Here is a 14,637-nt window from a genome sequence, read left to right as displayed (position 1 = left end):
AACTATACATCAGGCATTGTGGTAGGGTTTGTAGAAATTATAATGACTAAGACAGTTATCATGGTTCCAGCCTTCACAGAGTTTATAGGTTAATGAAGAAGCAGATATTAATCATCATATAAGAGAATAAAATTACAAATATGACAGTGTTATAATGCTTTATAGTTAATATGTTTTAATATCTGGTAGGACTAGTTCCCCCCTCATGGATTTTTTTTTAGTGTTTCATAGATATTTCTATATGCTTATTTTTTACATGAACTTTAATATCAACTTGTCTAACTTCATAAAAGTATGTTGGTACTTTTACTGGGATTACATTAAACTTGTAAGTTAATTTAGAAAGAACTGGCATCTTTATAATGTTGAGTCATCCCATCCAAGAAGAAGGGATGTCTTTCCATTTGTTCAAGGCTATTTTTATGTCTTTCCGAGTGTTTTAAATTTTCCCTCATAAAGGTTTTGCATATTTGTTGATCAATTTATTCCTAAATTTTTAATCTGTTGATACCATAAATGGGATTTTCCTCTACCATTCTTTAACTGGTTACTGTTTGTGTATCAGTATATGAAAGCTATTGATTCCTATATGTTAATTTTACATTCCTTATTGAATTTTAAAAATATTTTATTTTATTATTGATTCCCTAGGGCTTTTCAGTTATATTGTAATATCATTGCCATAGAGAGAGTTTTATTTCCTTACTAATTCTTATGCCTCTAGTTCAAAAATTGGCAAATATTTTCTGCAAGGGCCAGACAGTATATATTTTAGGTATTGAGGGCCATATAGTCTCAACTATCAAGCCATGGACAGTAAATAAATTAATAGGTGTGGCTGTGTTCTAATAAAACTTTATTTACAAAAACAGGCAGCAGGTTTGGATTTGGCCTGTAGGCCATAGTTTGCCAACCCTTGCTCTAGCTGATTTATCTAATTATACCGGCTAATACCTCTGGTACAGTTTTGAGTAGTAGCAGAGATACTGGGCATTTTTGCCTTGTTTCTGATTTTAGTGGAAATGCCCTTAGTAATTACCCATTAAAAAAGATAGCATTAGTACTAAATTGTATATATATTATTTTGTTAAGAATGTACCCCTCGGGCTTCCCTGGTGGCGCAGTGGTTGAGAGTCCGCCTGCCGATGCAGGGGACGCAGGTTCGTGCCCCGGTCCAGGAAGATCCCACATGCCGCGGAGCAGCTGGGCCCGTGAGCCATGGCTGCTGAGGCTGTGCGTCTGGAGCCTGTGCTCCGTAACGGGAGAGGCCACAACAGTGAGAGGCCCGCGCGCAAAAAAAAAAGAATGTATCCCTCAGTTGCTATTTTCTTGAGTGTTTTTTATCAGGAATGGGGGTTGAATTTTGTCAAAGACTTTTTTAGCATCTAAAGAGATAATCATATGATTTTTATTGACTTTAGATTTATTAATATGTATGATATTAATGGATTTGGTAACATTGAACCAACCTTGTATTCTCAGGATAGATCCAGGTGTTGGATTTTGTGTGCTAATATTTTTTAAAATATTTTATTAACATTGATGTTTATGAATGATATTGGTTTATAGTTTTCTTTTTCTGTACTTTACAGAGTTTTTCTTTATTTTTAATGCATTGGGACAATTTGTAGAGCATTGAGAATATCTGATCTCTGAAGGCTTGGTAGAATTCTCCTATTGAACCACCTGGGCATGTTGCTTTTTTGTAGGGTAGTTCTTTAAGCACTTTGTCTATTTCTTTTATGGTCGCCTTCAGATTTCTAAATCTAATGGTGGTCACTTTTGGCAATCTGCATTTACCTAGGAAATTATCTATATTTTCTATGTTTTCAGATTTATTTGCTTAGAAACCTGCAAAGTAGTCTCTTATGATTTAAAAAAAATTGTTACAATGATTAATTCCTCCTCCCTCTGCCATTTCTTATTTTGTGTATTTATGCTTTCTCCTTTTTCTTGATCAAGTCAACTTGATCTGTTTTCTTAATTTTTTTGAAAAACACCCAGATTTGATGTCTCAATTAGCTCTACAACTTTTTAAAACTCCTACCTTATTGGTCAGTAAACTATAGCCTGTGGGTTAGTCACTGTTTTTGTAAATAAAGTTTTATTGGACCACAGTCATGTCCATTGATTTATGTATTGCAGACAGCTGTTTTTGTGCTACAACAACAGAGCAGAGCAATTGCAGCAGAGAACGTGGCCCAGAGGCCTAAAATATTTACTCTCTAGACATTCAGGAAAATTTCCCAACCTCCACTCTGCCTGATTAATTTCTGCTTTTATTTTTATTCCTTCTGACCTATTTTGCTTAGCTTCTTGTTATTTCTTAAGATTTTTGAGTTGGAATTAGTTCATTTTATTTTTTCATTCTCCCTGATAAGTGTCTAGTGTAATCACTTTTTCTCTGATCATTACTTTAAATCCCATTATAATTATTTTTTAGAAATTTCATGTTTTACTTTCCTCTTTCACCCAAGAGTTGTTTAATACAAAGTTTTAACATTTCTAGGAGGAAAGTCATTTTGTTTCTTGTTAAACATTTCTAGTTGTATTGCATTGTGATCAGGGAGTGTTTGTAATAGTTCTTCCTTATGGAACTTAGAGGTATCTGGCACCTAACATCATTTTTGGTTAATATTTAACAGGTTCTTGGGAAGAAAATTTATTCTCTATCATCAGAGTGTAGAATTTGATAAATATCCAAATATCCATTACTGATTATGTTGTTTAAGTAGTCTTTCTTCTTACTTATTTTTTGTCTACTTAGTCAATTTTCGTAATAAGAATGAGTTAAGGTCTCCTGTTATTAGTGTCTATGTTTCCTGCATTTCTTGTAGACTTTCCTTCACAGAGGTTGTTTCTATGTTACTTGGTACATACATATTTGTGTTACCTCTTTGTTGTGAAATATGGGTGTTAACATTTCCTTGTCAATACTTAATGCTTTTGTGCTTCTCGCTGTAACCAGGATTTCTACTGTTTCTTATTTTTATTTGCCTGGAATACCTTTTCTCATCTCTTAGCTGTTCTAATGAATTTGTTTTAGCTATGTATATAGTACATAGCCGGATCTTGGTTTATGAACAAATTGAAAATCTTTTTGTTTTTTTATGAAAATCGTTTTGTTTTCATGGATGAGGTAAGTTCATTTATATTCATTGATATGACTAATATTCTTGGTCTCAAGTCTGTCTGAGTATTCTATAATTATGCAAATTTGGTTTTATTTGCTTATGTTTCTTCAGAGGTTTGAATGTGTTTTTTTAAAAATGGAATTTAGGAAGATGTGTAGTTTTGTTGGTAGTTACCTTTGTACTAATACCTTTTTTTAAAATTCAATTTTATTTTTTTATAGGCAGGTTCTTATTAGTTATCTATTTTATGCATATTAGTGTATATATGTCAATCCCAATCTCCCAATTCATTCCCCCCCACTTTCCCCCCTTGGTGTCCATATGTTTGTTCTCTACATCTGTGTCTCTATTTCTGCCTTGCAAACTGGTTCACCTGTACCATTTTTCTACATTCCACATATATGCGTTAATATATTTGTTTTTCTCTTTCTGACTTACTTCACTCTGTATGTACTAATATCTTTTCTAATGCAGTTGGTCTCTTCTTAGTTAACTTATTATTATCTGATGCATCAGTGTTTATTGGTATATTTTAACTCTCACCTATACCTATACAGGAATCAGTGGGCTTATTTTGCTTTTCTCTTTTACTGTCAGTGTTCCTCCCATTTTTAAAGTTGTATCATTTCTACTTAATCACAACATACAGTATCTGTACATGAATCTTCCACACTCATCTCCCCATACTCCTGTTTTTGTTTTCTATCTACATTTAAATGTATTAAAACATTCACAATTAGTCCTGTGGCTGAAGTTTTCCCAATCATCTCATGGTTGATAAAGCTCCTCTTCTAGTACATTCCTAAAGAAGGACTTGTGTTAACTGTTACTCTTTAGATTTGATACTTGTAGAAGAACTTGGATGGATATAAGTTCTTGGTTTACAGTTTCTTTCACTGAGTTTTTAAAAATTGGCAGCTCCACTTTTGCCTTGCTGTGTATTTTATTTTTGAAATGGTTGATGCTAGTTTAATTCTTTTGCTTTTGTAAGTTACTTGATCCATTAAAAAATTTATTGGAGTATAGTTGATTTACAGTGTTGTATTAGTTTCATGTGTACAGCAAAGTGAATACGTTATACATCTACATATATCCACTCTTTTTGGGTTTTTTAGATTCTCTTCTCATATAGGGCACTACAGAGTATTGGGTAGTTACCTGTGCTGTACAGCAGGTTCTCATTATATATAGTAGTGTGTATATGTCAATCCCAGTCTCCCAATTTACCCCTCCCCCCCTTATCCCCTGGTAACCATAAGTTTTTTTTTTTACATCTATGATTCTACTTCTGTCCTGTGAGTAAGTTCATTTGTACCCTTTTTTTAGATTCCACATATAAGTGATATCATATGATATTTGTCTTTCTGTGTCTGACTTACTTCAGTCAGTATGACAATCTCTAGGTCCATCCATGTTGATGCAGATGGAATTATTTCATCCTTTTTTATGGCAGATTAATATTCTACTGTATATATACCACATACATTTTTATCCCTTCCTCTACTGATGGACATTTAGGTTGCTTCCATGTCCTGGCTATTGTAAATAGTGCTGCAGTGAACATTGGGGTGCATGTATCTTTTTGAATTATGGTTTTCTCCGGATATATGCCCAGGGGTGGGATTGCTGGGTCATAGAGTAGTTCTGTTTTTAGTTTTTAAAGGAAACTCCATACTGTTCTCCATAGCAGTGTACCAATTTACATGCCCATCAACAGTGTAGGAGGGTTCGCTTTTCTCTATACCCTCTCCAGCATTTATTGTTTGTACATTTTTTGATGATGGCCATTTTTGACCGGTGTGAGGTGATACCTCATTGTAGTTTTAAATTGCATTTCTCTAATAATTAGTGATGTTGAGCATCTTTTCATGTGCTTTTTGGCCATCTGTATGTCTTCTTTGGAGAAATGTCTATTTAGATTTTCCACCTATTTTTTGATTGGGTTATTTGTTTTTTTGATATTGAGCTGCATGAGCTGTTTGTATATTTTGCAGATTAATACCTTGTTGGTTGCTTCATTTGCAAATATTTTCTCCCATTCTGAGGGTTGTCTTTTTGTTTGATGGTTTCCTTTGCTGTGCAAAAGCTTTTAAGTTTCATTAGATCCCATTTGTTTATTTTTGTTTTTATTTTCATTACTCTAGGAGGTGGATCAAGAAAGATCTTACTGTGATTTATGTCCAAGAGTGTTCTGCCTATGTTTTCCTCTGAAGAGTTTTACAGTGTCTGGCCTTACATTTAGGTCTTTAATCCATTTTGAATTTATTTTTGTGTATGGTGTTAGGGTGTGTTCTAATTTCATTCCTTTACATGTAGCTGTCCAGTTTTCTCAGCACCACTTTTCTCCATTGTATATTCTTGCCTCCTTTGTCATAGATTAGGTGACCATAGGTGTGTGGGTTTATCTCTGGGCTTTCTGTCCTGTTCCATTGGTCTATATTTCTGTTTTTGTGCCAGTACCATACTGTTTTGGTGACTGTAGCTTTGCAGTGTAGTCTTAAGTCAGGGAGCCTGATTCCTCCAGCTCTGTTTTCTTTCTTAAGATTGTTTTGGCTGTTCGTGATCTTTTGTGTTTCCATACAAATTGTAAAATTTTTTGTTGTAATTCTGTGAAAAATGCCATTGGTAATTTGATAGGGATTGCATTGAATCTGCAGATTGCTTTGGGTAGTATAGTCATTTTGACAATATTGATTCTTTCAATCCAAGAACATGGTATAGCTCTCCATCTGTTTGTGTCATCTTTTTTTTTTTTTTTTAAGTTTATTTATTTATTTTTTTAATTAGTTTCTGCTTTATAACAAAGTGAATCAGTCATACATATACATCTGTTCCCACATCCCTTCCCTCATGCATCTCCCTCCCTCCCACCCTCCCCATCCCACCCCTCCAGGCGGTCACAAAGCACCGAGCTGATCTCCCTGTGCTCTGCGGCTGCTTCCCACTATCTATCTACCTTACGTTTGGTAGTGTATACACGTCCATGCCTCTCTTTCGCCTTGTCACAGCCCACCCTTCCCCCTCCCCATATCCTCAAGTCCATTCTCAAGTAGGTCTGCGTCTTCATTCCCGTTTTGCCCCTAGGTTCTTCATGACATTTTTTTTTTTTTAATTCCGTATATATGTGTTAGCATACGGTATTTGTCTTTCTCTTTCTGACTAACTTCACTCTGTATGACAGACTCTAGGTCTATCCACCTCATTACAAATAGCTCAGTTTCGTTTCTTTTTATGGCTGAGTAATATTCCATTGTATATATGTGCCACATCTTCTTTATCCATTCATCCGATGATGGACACTTAGGTTGTTTCCAGCTCCGGGCTATTGTGAATAGAGCTGCAATGAACATTTTGGTACATGTCTCTTTTTGAATTATGGTTTTCTCAGGGTATATGCCCAGTAGTGGGATTGCTGGGTCATATGGTAGTTCTATTTGTAGTTTTTTAAGGAACCTCCATACCGTTCTCCATAGTGGCTGTACCAATTCACATTCCCACCAGCAGTGCAAGAGTGTTCCCTTTTCTCCACACCCTCTCCAGCATTTATTGTTTCTAGATTTCTTGATGATGGCCATTCTGACTGGTGTGAGATGATATCTCATTGTAGTTTTGATTTGCATTTCTCTAATGATTAATGATGTTGAGCATTCTTTCATGTGTTTGTTGGCAGTCTGTATATCTTCTTTGGAGAAATGCCTATTTAAGTCTTCTGCCCATTTTTGGATTGGGTTGTCTGTTTTTTTGCTATTGAGCTGCATGAGCTGTTTATAAATTTTGGAGATTAATCCTTTGTCAGTTGCTTCATTTGCAAATATTTTCTCCCATTCTGAGGGTTGTCTTTTGGTCTTGTTTATGGTTTCCTTTGCTGTGCAAAAGCTTTGAAGTTTCATTAGGTCCCATTTGTTTATCTTTGTTTTTATTTCCATTTCTCTAGGAGGTGGGTCCAAAAGGATCTTGCTGTGATTTATGTCATAGAGTGTTCTACCTATGTTTTCCTCTAAGAGTTTGATAGTTTCTGGCCTTACATTTAAGTCTTTAATCCATTTTGAGCTTATTTTTGTGTATGGTGCTAGGGAATGATCTAATCTCAAACTTTTACATGTCCCTGTCCAGTTTTCCCAGCACCACTTATTGAAGAGGCTGTCTTTTCTCCACTGTACATTCCTGCCTCCTTTATCAAAGATAAGTTGGCCATATGTGCGTGGGTTTATCTCTGGGCTTTCTATCCTGATCCACTGATCTATCTTTCTGTTTTTATGCCAGTACCAGACTGTCTTAATTACTGTAGCTTTGTAGTATAGTCTGAAGTCAGGGAGCCTGATTCCTCCAGCTCCGTTTTTCGTTCTCAAGATTGCTTTAGCTATTCGGGGCCTTTTGTTTTTCCAAACAAATTTTGAAATTTTTTGTTCTAGTTCTGTGAAAAATGCCATTGGTAGTTTGATAGGGATTGCATTGAATCTGTAGATTGCTTTCGGTAGTAGAGTCATTTTCACAATATTGATTCTTCCAATCCAGGAGCATGGTATATCTCTCCATCTATTTGTATCATCTTTAATTTCTTTCATCAGTGTCTTATAGTTTTCTGCATACAGGTCTTTTGTCTCCTTAGGTAGGTTTATTCCTAGATATTTTATTCTTTTTGTTGCGATGGTAAATGGGAGTGTTTTCTTGATTTCATTTTCAGATTTTTCATCATTAGTGTACAGGAATGCCAGAGATTTCTGTACATTAATTTTATATCCTGCTACTTTACCAAATTCATTGATTAGCTCTAGTAGTTTTTCGGTAGCATCTTTAGGATTCTCTATGTATAGTATCATGTCATCTGCAAACAGTGACAGCTTTACTTCTTCTTTTCCAATTTGGATTCCTTTTATTTCCTTTTCTTCTCTGATTGCTGTGGCTAAAACTTCCAAAACTATGTTGAATAAGAGTGGTGAGAGTGGGCAGCCTTGTCTTGTTCCTGATCTTAGTGGAAATGGTTTCAGTTTTTCACCATTGAGGACAATGTTGGCTGTGGGTTTGTCATATATGGCCTTTATTATGTTGAGGAAAGATCCCTCTATACCTACTTTCTGCAGGGTTTTTATCATAAATGGGTGTTGAATTTTGTCGAAAGCTTTCTCTGCATCTATTGAGATGATCATATGGTTTTTCTCCTTCAACTTGTTAATATGGTGTATTACATTGATTGATTTGCGTATATTGAAGAATCCTTGCATTCCTGGGATAAACCCCACTTGATCATGGTGTATGATCCTTTTAATGTGCTCTTGGATTCTGTTTGCTAGTATTTTGTTGAGGATTTTTGCATCTATGTTCATCAGTGATATTGGCCTGTAGTTTTCTTTCTTTGTGACATCCTTGCCTGGTTTTGGTATCAAGGTGATGTCGGCCTCGTAGAATGAGTTTGGGAGTGTTCCTCCCTCTGCTATATTTTGGAAGAGTTTGAGAAGGATAGGTGTTAGCTCTTCTCTAAATGTTTGATAGAATTCACCTGTGAAGCCATCTGGTCCTGGGCTTTTGTTTGATGGAAGATTTTTAATCACAGTTTCAATTTCAGTGCTTGTGATTGGTCTATTCATATTTTCTATTTCTTCCTGAGTCAGTCTTGGCAGGTTGTGCATTTCTAAGAATGTGTCCATTTCTTCCAGGTTGTCCATTTTATTGGAATAGAGTTGCTTATAGTAATCTCTCATAATCTTTTGTATTTCTGCAGTGTCAGTTGTTACTTCTCCTTTTTCATTTCTAATTCTATTGATTTGAGTCTTCTCCCTTTTTTTCTTGATGAGTCTGGCTAATGGTTTGTCAATTTTGTTTATCTTCTCAAAGAACCAGCTTTTAGTTTGGTTGATCTTTGCTATCGTTTCCTTCATTTCTTTTTCATTTATTTCTGATCTGATCTTTATGATTTCTTTCCTTCTGCTAGCTTTGGGGTATTTTTGTTCTTCTTTCTCTAATTGCTTTAGGTGCAGGGTCAGGTTGTTTACTCGAAATGCTTCCTGTTTCTTAAGGTGGGATTGTATTGCTATAAACTTCCCCCTTAGAACTGCTTTTGCTGCGTCCCATAGGTTTTGGGTCGTCGTGTCTCCATTGTCATTTGTTTCTAGGTATTTTTTAATTTCCTCTTTGATTTCTTCAGTGATCACTTCGTTATTGAGTAGTGTATTGTTTAGCCTCCATGTGTTTGTATTTTTTACACATCTTTTCCTGTAATTGATGTCTAGTCTCATAGCATTGTGGTCGGAGAAGATACTTGATACAATTTCAATTTTCTTAAAATTACCGAGGCTTGATTTGTGACCCAAGATATGATCTATCCTGGAGAATGTTCCATGAGCACTTGAGAAAAATGTGTATTCTGTTGTTTTTGGATGGAATGTCCTATAAATATCAACTAAGTCCATCTCGTTTAATGTATCATTTAAAGCTTGTGTTTCCTTATTTATTTTCATTTTGGATGATCTGTCCATTGGTGAAAGTGGGGTGTTAAAGTCCCCTACTATGATTGTGTTACTGTCGATTTCCCCTTTTATGGCTGTTAGTATTTGCCTTATGTATTGAGGTGCTCCTATGTTGGGTGCATAAATATTTACAATTGTTATATCCTCTTCTTGGATCGATCCCTTTATCGTTATGTAGTGTCCTTCCTTGTCTCTTCTAATAGTCTTTATTTTAAAGTCTATTTTGTCTGATATAAGAATTGCTACTCCAGCTTTCTTTTGATTTCCATTTGCATGGAATATCTTTTTCCATCCCTTTACTTTCAATCTGTATGTGTCTCTAGGTCTGAAGTGGGTCTCTTGTAGACAGCATATATATGGGTCTTGTTTTTGTATCCATTCAGCCACTCTGTGTCTTTTGGTGGGAGCATTTAGTCCATTTACATTTAAGGTAATTATTGATATGTATGTTCCTATTCCCATTTCCTTAATTGCTTTGGGTTCGTTATTGTAGGTATATTCCTTCTGTTGTGTTTCTTGCCTAGAGAAGTTCCTTTAGCATTTGTTGTAAAGCTGGTTTGGTGGTGCTGAACTCTCTCAGCTTTTGCTTGTCTGTAAAGGTTTTAATTTCTCCATCAAATCTGAATGAGATCCTTGCTGGGTAGAGTAATCTAGGTTGCAGGTTTCTCTCCTTCATCACTTTAATTATGTCCTGCCACTCCCTTCTGGCTTGTAGGGTTTCTGCTGAGAGATCAGCTGTTAACCTTATGGGGATTCCCTTGTGTGTTATTTGTTGTTTTTGCCTTGCTGCTTTTAATATGATTTCTTTGTGTTTAATTTTTGACAGTTTGATTAATATGTGTCTTGGTGTATTTCTCCTTGGATTTATTCTGTATGGGACTCTCTGTGCCTCCTGGACTTGATTAACTATTTCCTTTCCCATATTGGGGAAGTTTTCAACTATAATCTCTTCAAATATTTTCTCAGTCCCTTTCTTTTTCTCTTCTTCTTCTGGAACCCCTATAATTCGAATGTTGGTGCGTTTAATGTTGTCCCAGAGATCTCTGAGACTCTCCTCTGTTCTTTTCATTCTTTTTTCTTTATTTTGCTCTGCATCAGTTATTTCCACTATTTTATCTTCCACCTCACTTATCCGTTCTTCTGCCTCAGTTATTCTGCTATTGATCCCATCTAGAGTATTTTTCATTTCATTTATTGTGTTTTTAATCGATGCTTGATTCATCTTTAGTTCTTCTAGGTCCTTGTTAACTGTTTCTTGCATGTTGTCTATTCTATTTCCAAGATTATGGATCATGGAAATAGAATCTTGGATCAGCTTTACTATCATTATTCTGAATTCTTTTTCAGGTAGACTGCCTATTACCTCTTCATTTGTTAGGTCTGGTAGGTGTTTATCTTGCTCCTTCACCTGCTGTGTGTTTTTCTGTCTTCTCATTTTGCTTATGTTACTGTGTTTGGGGTCTCCTTTTTGCCGGCTGCAGATTCGTAGTTCCCGTTGTTTTTGGTGTCTGACCCCAGTGGCTAAGGTTGTTTCAGTAGGTTGTGTAGGCTTCCTGGTGGGGGGGACTTATTCCTGTGCTCTGGTGGTTGAGGCTCGATCTTGTCTTTCTGGTGGACAGGTCCACGTCTGGTGGTGTGTTTTGGGGTGCCTATGGCCTTATTATGTTTTTAGGTAGCCTCTCTGCTAATGGGTGGGGTTGTGTTCCTGCCTTGCTAGTTGCTTGGCATAGGGTGACCTGCACTGTAGCTTGCTGGTCGTTGACTGAAGCTGGGTGCTGGTGTTGGGATGGAGATCTCTGGGAGATTTTCGCTGCTTGATATTATGTGGAGCTGGGAGGTCTCTTGTGGACCCGTGTCCTGAAGTTGGCTCTCCCACTTCAGAGGCACAGCACTGGCTCCTGGCTGCAGCACCAAGAGCCTTTCATCCACCCGGCTCAGAGTAACAGGGAGAAAAAGTAGAAAGAAAGAATTAGTAGAAGAAAGAAAGAGAGAGGGAAAGAAAGGAAGAAGGGAAGAAAGGAAGGAAGGAAGAAAGAAAGGAGGGAGGGAGGGAGGAAGGATGGAAAGAAAGAAGGAAAGAAAGGAGGGAGGGAGGGAGGAAGGAAAGGAAGAAAGACAGGAGGGAGGGAGGAAGGAAAGAAAAAGAAAGTGGAAAGAAGAAGGGTGGGAGGGAGGAAAGAAAAAGAAAGAAGGAAAGGAGGAGCGGAGGGAGGGAGGGAGGAAGGGAGAGTAGGAAAAAAAGAAAGAGCAGGTAAAGTAAAATAGAATAAAGTATGAAATATAGTAGCGTTATTAAAATTAGAAAGTAATTATTGAAAAAAAAAAAAAAACCGGACCGATAGAACCCTGAGACATATGGTGGAAGCAAAGCTATACAGAGAGAATCTTACACAGAAGATTACACATACACATTCACAAAAAGAGAGCAGGGGGAAAAATCAAAAATCTTGCTCTCCAAGTCCACCTCCTCAATTTGGGATAATTCGTTGTAAAAAGAGGAAAAGGGCGAGAAGTCTGAAATCTTGCTCTCTAAGTCCACCTCCTTAATTTGGAATAATTCGTTGTAAAAAGAGGAAAAGGGGGGAAAGTCTTAAATCTTGTCCTCAAAGTCCACTTCCTCAATTTGGGATGATTCGCTGTCCATTCATGCACTCCACAGACGCAGGGCACATCAAATGGACCGTGGAGCTTTAATCCGCTGCCTCCGAGGCTGCACAGAGAGATTTCCCTGCCTCTGCTCTCACAGCTCCCGGGTCTCAGCCTTGGACCTGGCCCCGCCTCTGCGCGTAGGTCGCCGGAGGGCGTCCGTTCTTCGCTCAGACAGGACGGGTTTAAAGGAGCCGCTGATTCGGGGGCTCTGGCTCACTCAGGCAGAGGGGAGGGAGGGGCGCGCAGTGTGGGGCGGGTCTGCGGCGGCAGAGGCCGGCGTGACGTTGCAGCAGCCCGTGGCGCTCCGTGCGCTTTCCCGGGAAAGCCGTCCCGGGGTCTCGGGGACCCCGGCAGTGGCGGGGTGCACAGGCCCCCCGGAAGGCGGGGCGGACAGTGACCCGCGCTCGCACACAGGCCCGGCGGCGGCAGCGGCGGCGGCGGCGGGCCGCGGCGGGCGGCGGTGGCGGCGGCGGCGGCGGGCGGCGGCGGCGGCCCACGCCCGTCTCCGAGGTCCGTGCCTTACCCGCGGCTCGTGCCTGTCTCCGGCGCTTCCCCAAGCAGCCCTCTTAATGCCCTCTCCTCGCGCACCAGGAAACAAAAGGGAAAAAAGTCTCTTGCCTCTTCAGCAGCTCCAGACCCTTTCCCCGGACTCCCTCCGGGCTAGCCGTGGTGCACTAACCCCTTCAGCTGTGTCATCTTTGATTTCTTTCATCAGTATAGTATAGTTTTCTGAGTACAGGTCTTTTGCCTTCTTAGGTAGGTTTATTCCTAGGTATTTTATTGTTTTTGTTGTGATGGTAAATAGGATTGTTTCCTTAATTTCTCTTTCTGATATTTTGTTGTTAGTGTATAGGAATGCAAGAGATTTCTGTGTATTAATTTTGTATAATGCAACTTTACCACATTCACTGATGAGCTCTAGTAGTTTTCTGGTAACATCTTTAGGATTTTCTATGTATAGTATCATGTCATCTGCAAATAGTGACAGTATTACTTCTTTTCCAATTTGGATTCCTTTTATTTCTTTTTATTCTCTGATTGCCCTGGCTAGGACTTCCAAAACTATGTTGATTAATAGTGGCAAGAGTGGACATCCTTGTCTTGTTCCTGATCTTAGTGGAAATGCTTTCAGTTTTCCACTGTTGAGAATGATGTTTACTGTGGGTTTGTCGTATATGGCCTTTATTATCTTGAGGTAGCTTCTCTCTATGCCCACTTTCTGGAGAGTATTTATCATATATAAGTTACTTGATCTCTTTACCAGGAGGCCTTGAATATTTTTAAAATTAATCATTGAAATCTAAGAGTTTTGCTGGGATATGTCTCAGAGCTGATTGTTCTAAGATAATTCTTCTCAGGCATCTGGTAGGATCTTCCAATGTGTAGATTTAAGTGTTTTTTTTTTTAAAAATAATTCTGAATCATTTTCCTGGATTATAGTTATAAACATTAATTCTGTTCCATTGTTTTATTTTTCTTCTTCAAGGAATCAAAATTTACAAATGCTAATGCTTTTTTTGCCGTATCTCCCACTCCATTACTTTCTCCCTGACTTTAAAAAATTTCTTTCTTTACTTCCTTTTCATTCTCTTGTTTTCTGCCACTTTCAGTGTCTTTTATTAAATTTTAATTTGAGTTTATTCTCACTTGAGTGCCTTGAATTTATTTTTCATTTCTCAGGTAACATTATCTTTTTCTTCCTTTTCTTTCTTGAGTTCAGTGAACTTCCTCTCTTCCCTCCTACCCTCTCCTCTCCTCTGCTCTTCCTTCCTTTCCCTCTTAGTTTTTGTCTTTTTAATCCAGAGTGGGTTTGCATGTACCCAGTTGCTTGTTTGAGTTTATTTAATTCTGCTTGGAGTGTTGCTGTACAGTTTTCTTCTACTTCATGGTTGTTTTGGGGGAGAGAATTTTCCTCAGTTGACGTGCATTGATTTTCATTTTCTGTTCCTTTAAAGTAACTCTGTATGGAACTGTTTATCTTTTTCCTGTTTATTTTTGTGGTATTGGATGTATTTTGTGAAATTCTGGTTCAGTAGTGCCCTCAGTATAACAAAGTCTAGGGAATTATTGGCATAAGGATAGATATATTTACCAATGGAACATAATGGCAAATCCAGAAAGAAACCTTTACACTTATGGGTAACTGATTTTTTGACAAAATTGCAAAAGAAATTCATTGGGGCAAGGAGCCTTTTCCACAAATGGTGCTCAGAAAATTGGATTTTCATGTACAAAATAATGAATTTAGACCCTTATGTCACATCATACATGGAAATTAGTAAGAACTAAAACTATAGAACTTCTAGAACAAAACATAAGAGAAAATTTTGGGGTCCACAGGTTAGAAAAGGGTTTCTTATGTACAACACAAAAAGCACAATTGACTAAAA

The sequence above is a fragment of the Mesoplodon bidens genome (genome assembly GCF_964165515.1).
Source record: "Mesoplodon bidens genome assembly, chromosome: 14".
In the NCBI taxonomy this organism is placed as follows: Eukaryota; Metazoa; Chordata; class Mammalia; order Artiodactyla; family Ziphiidae; genus Mesoplodon; species Mesoplodon bidens.
This window is presented reverse-complemented; position numbering follows the sequence as displayed.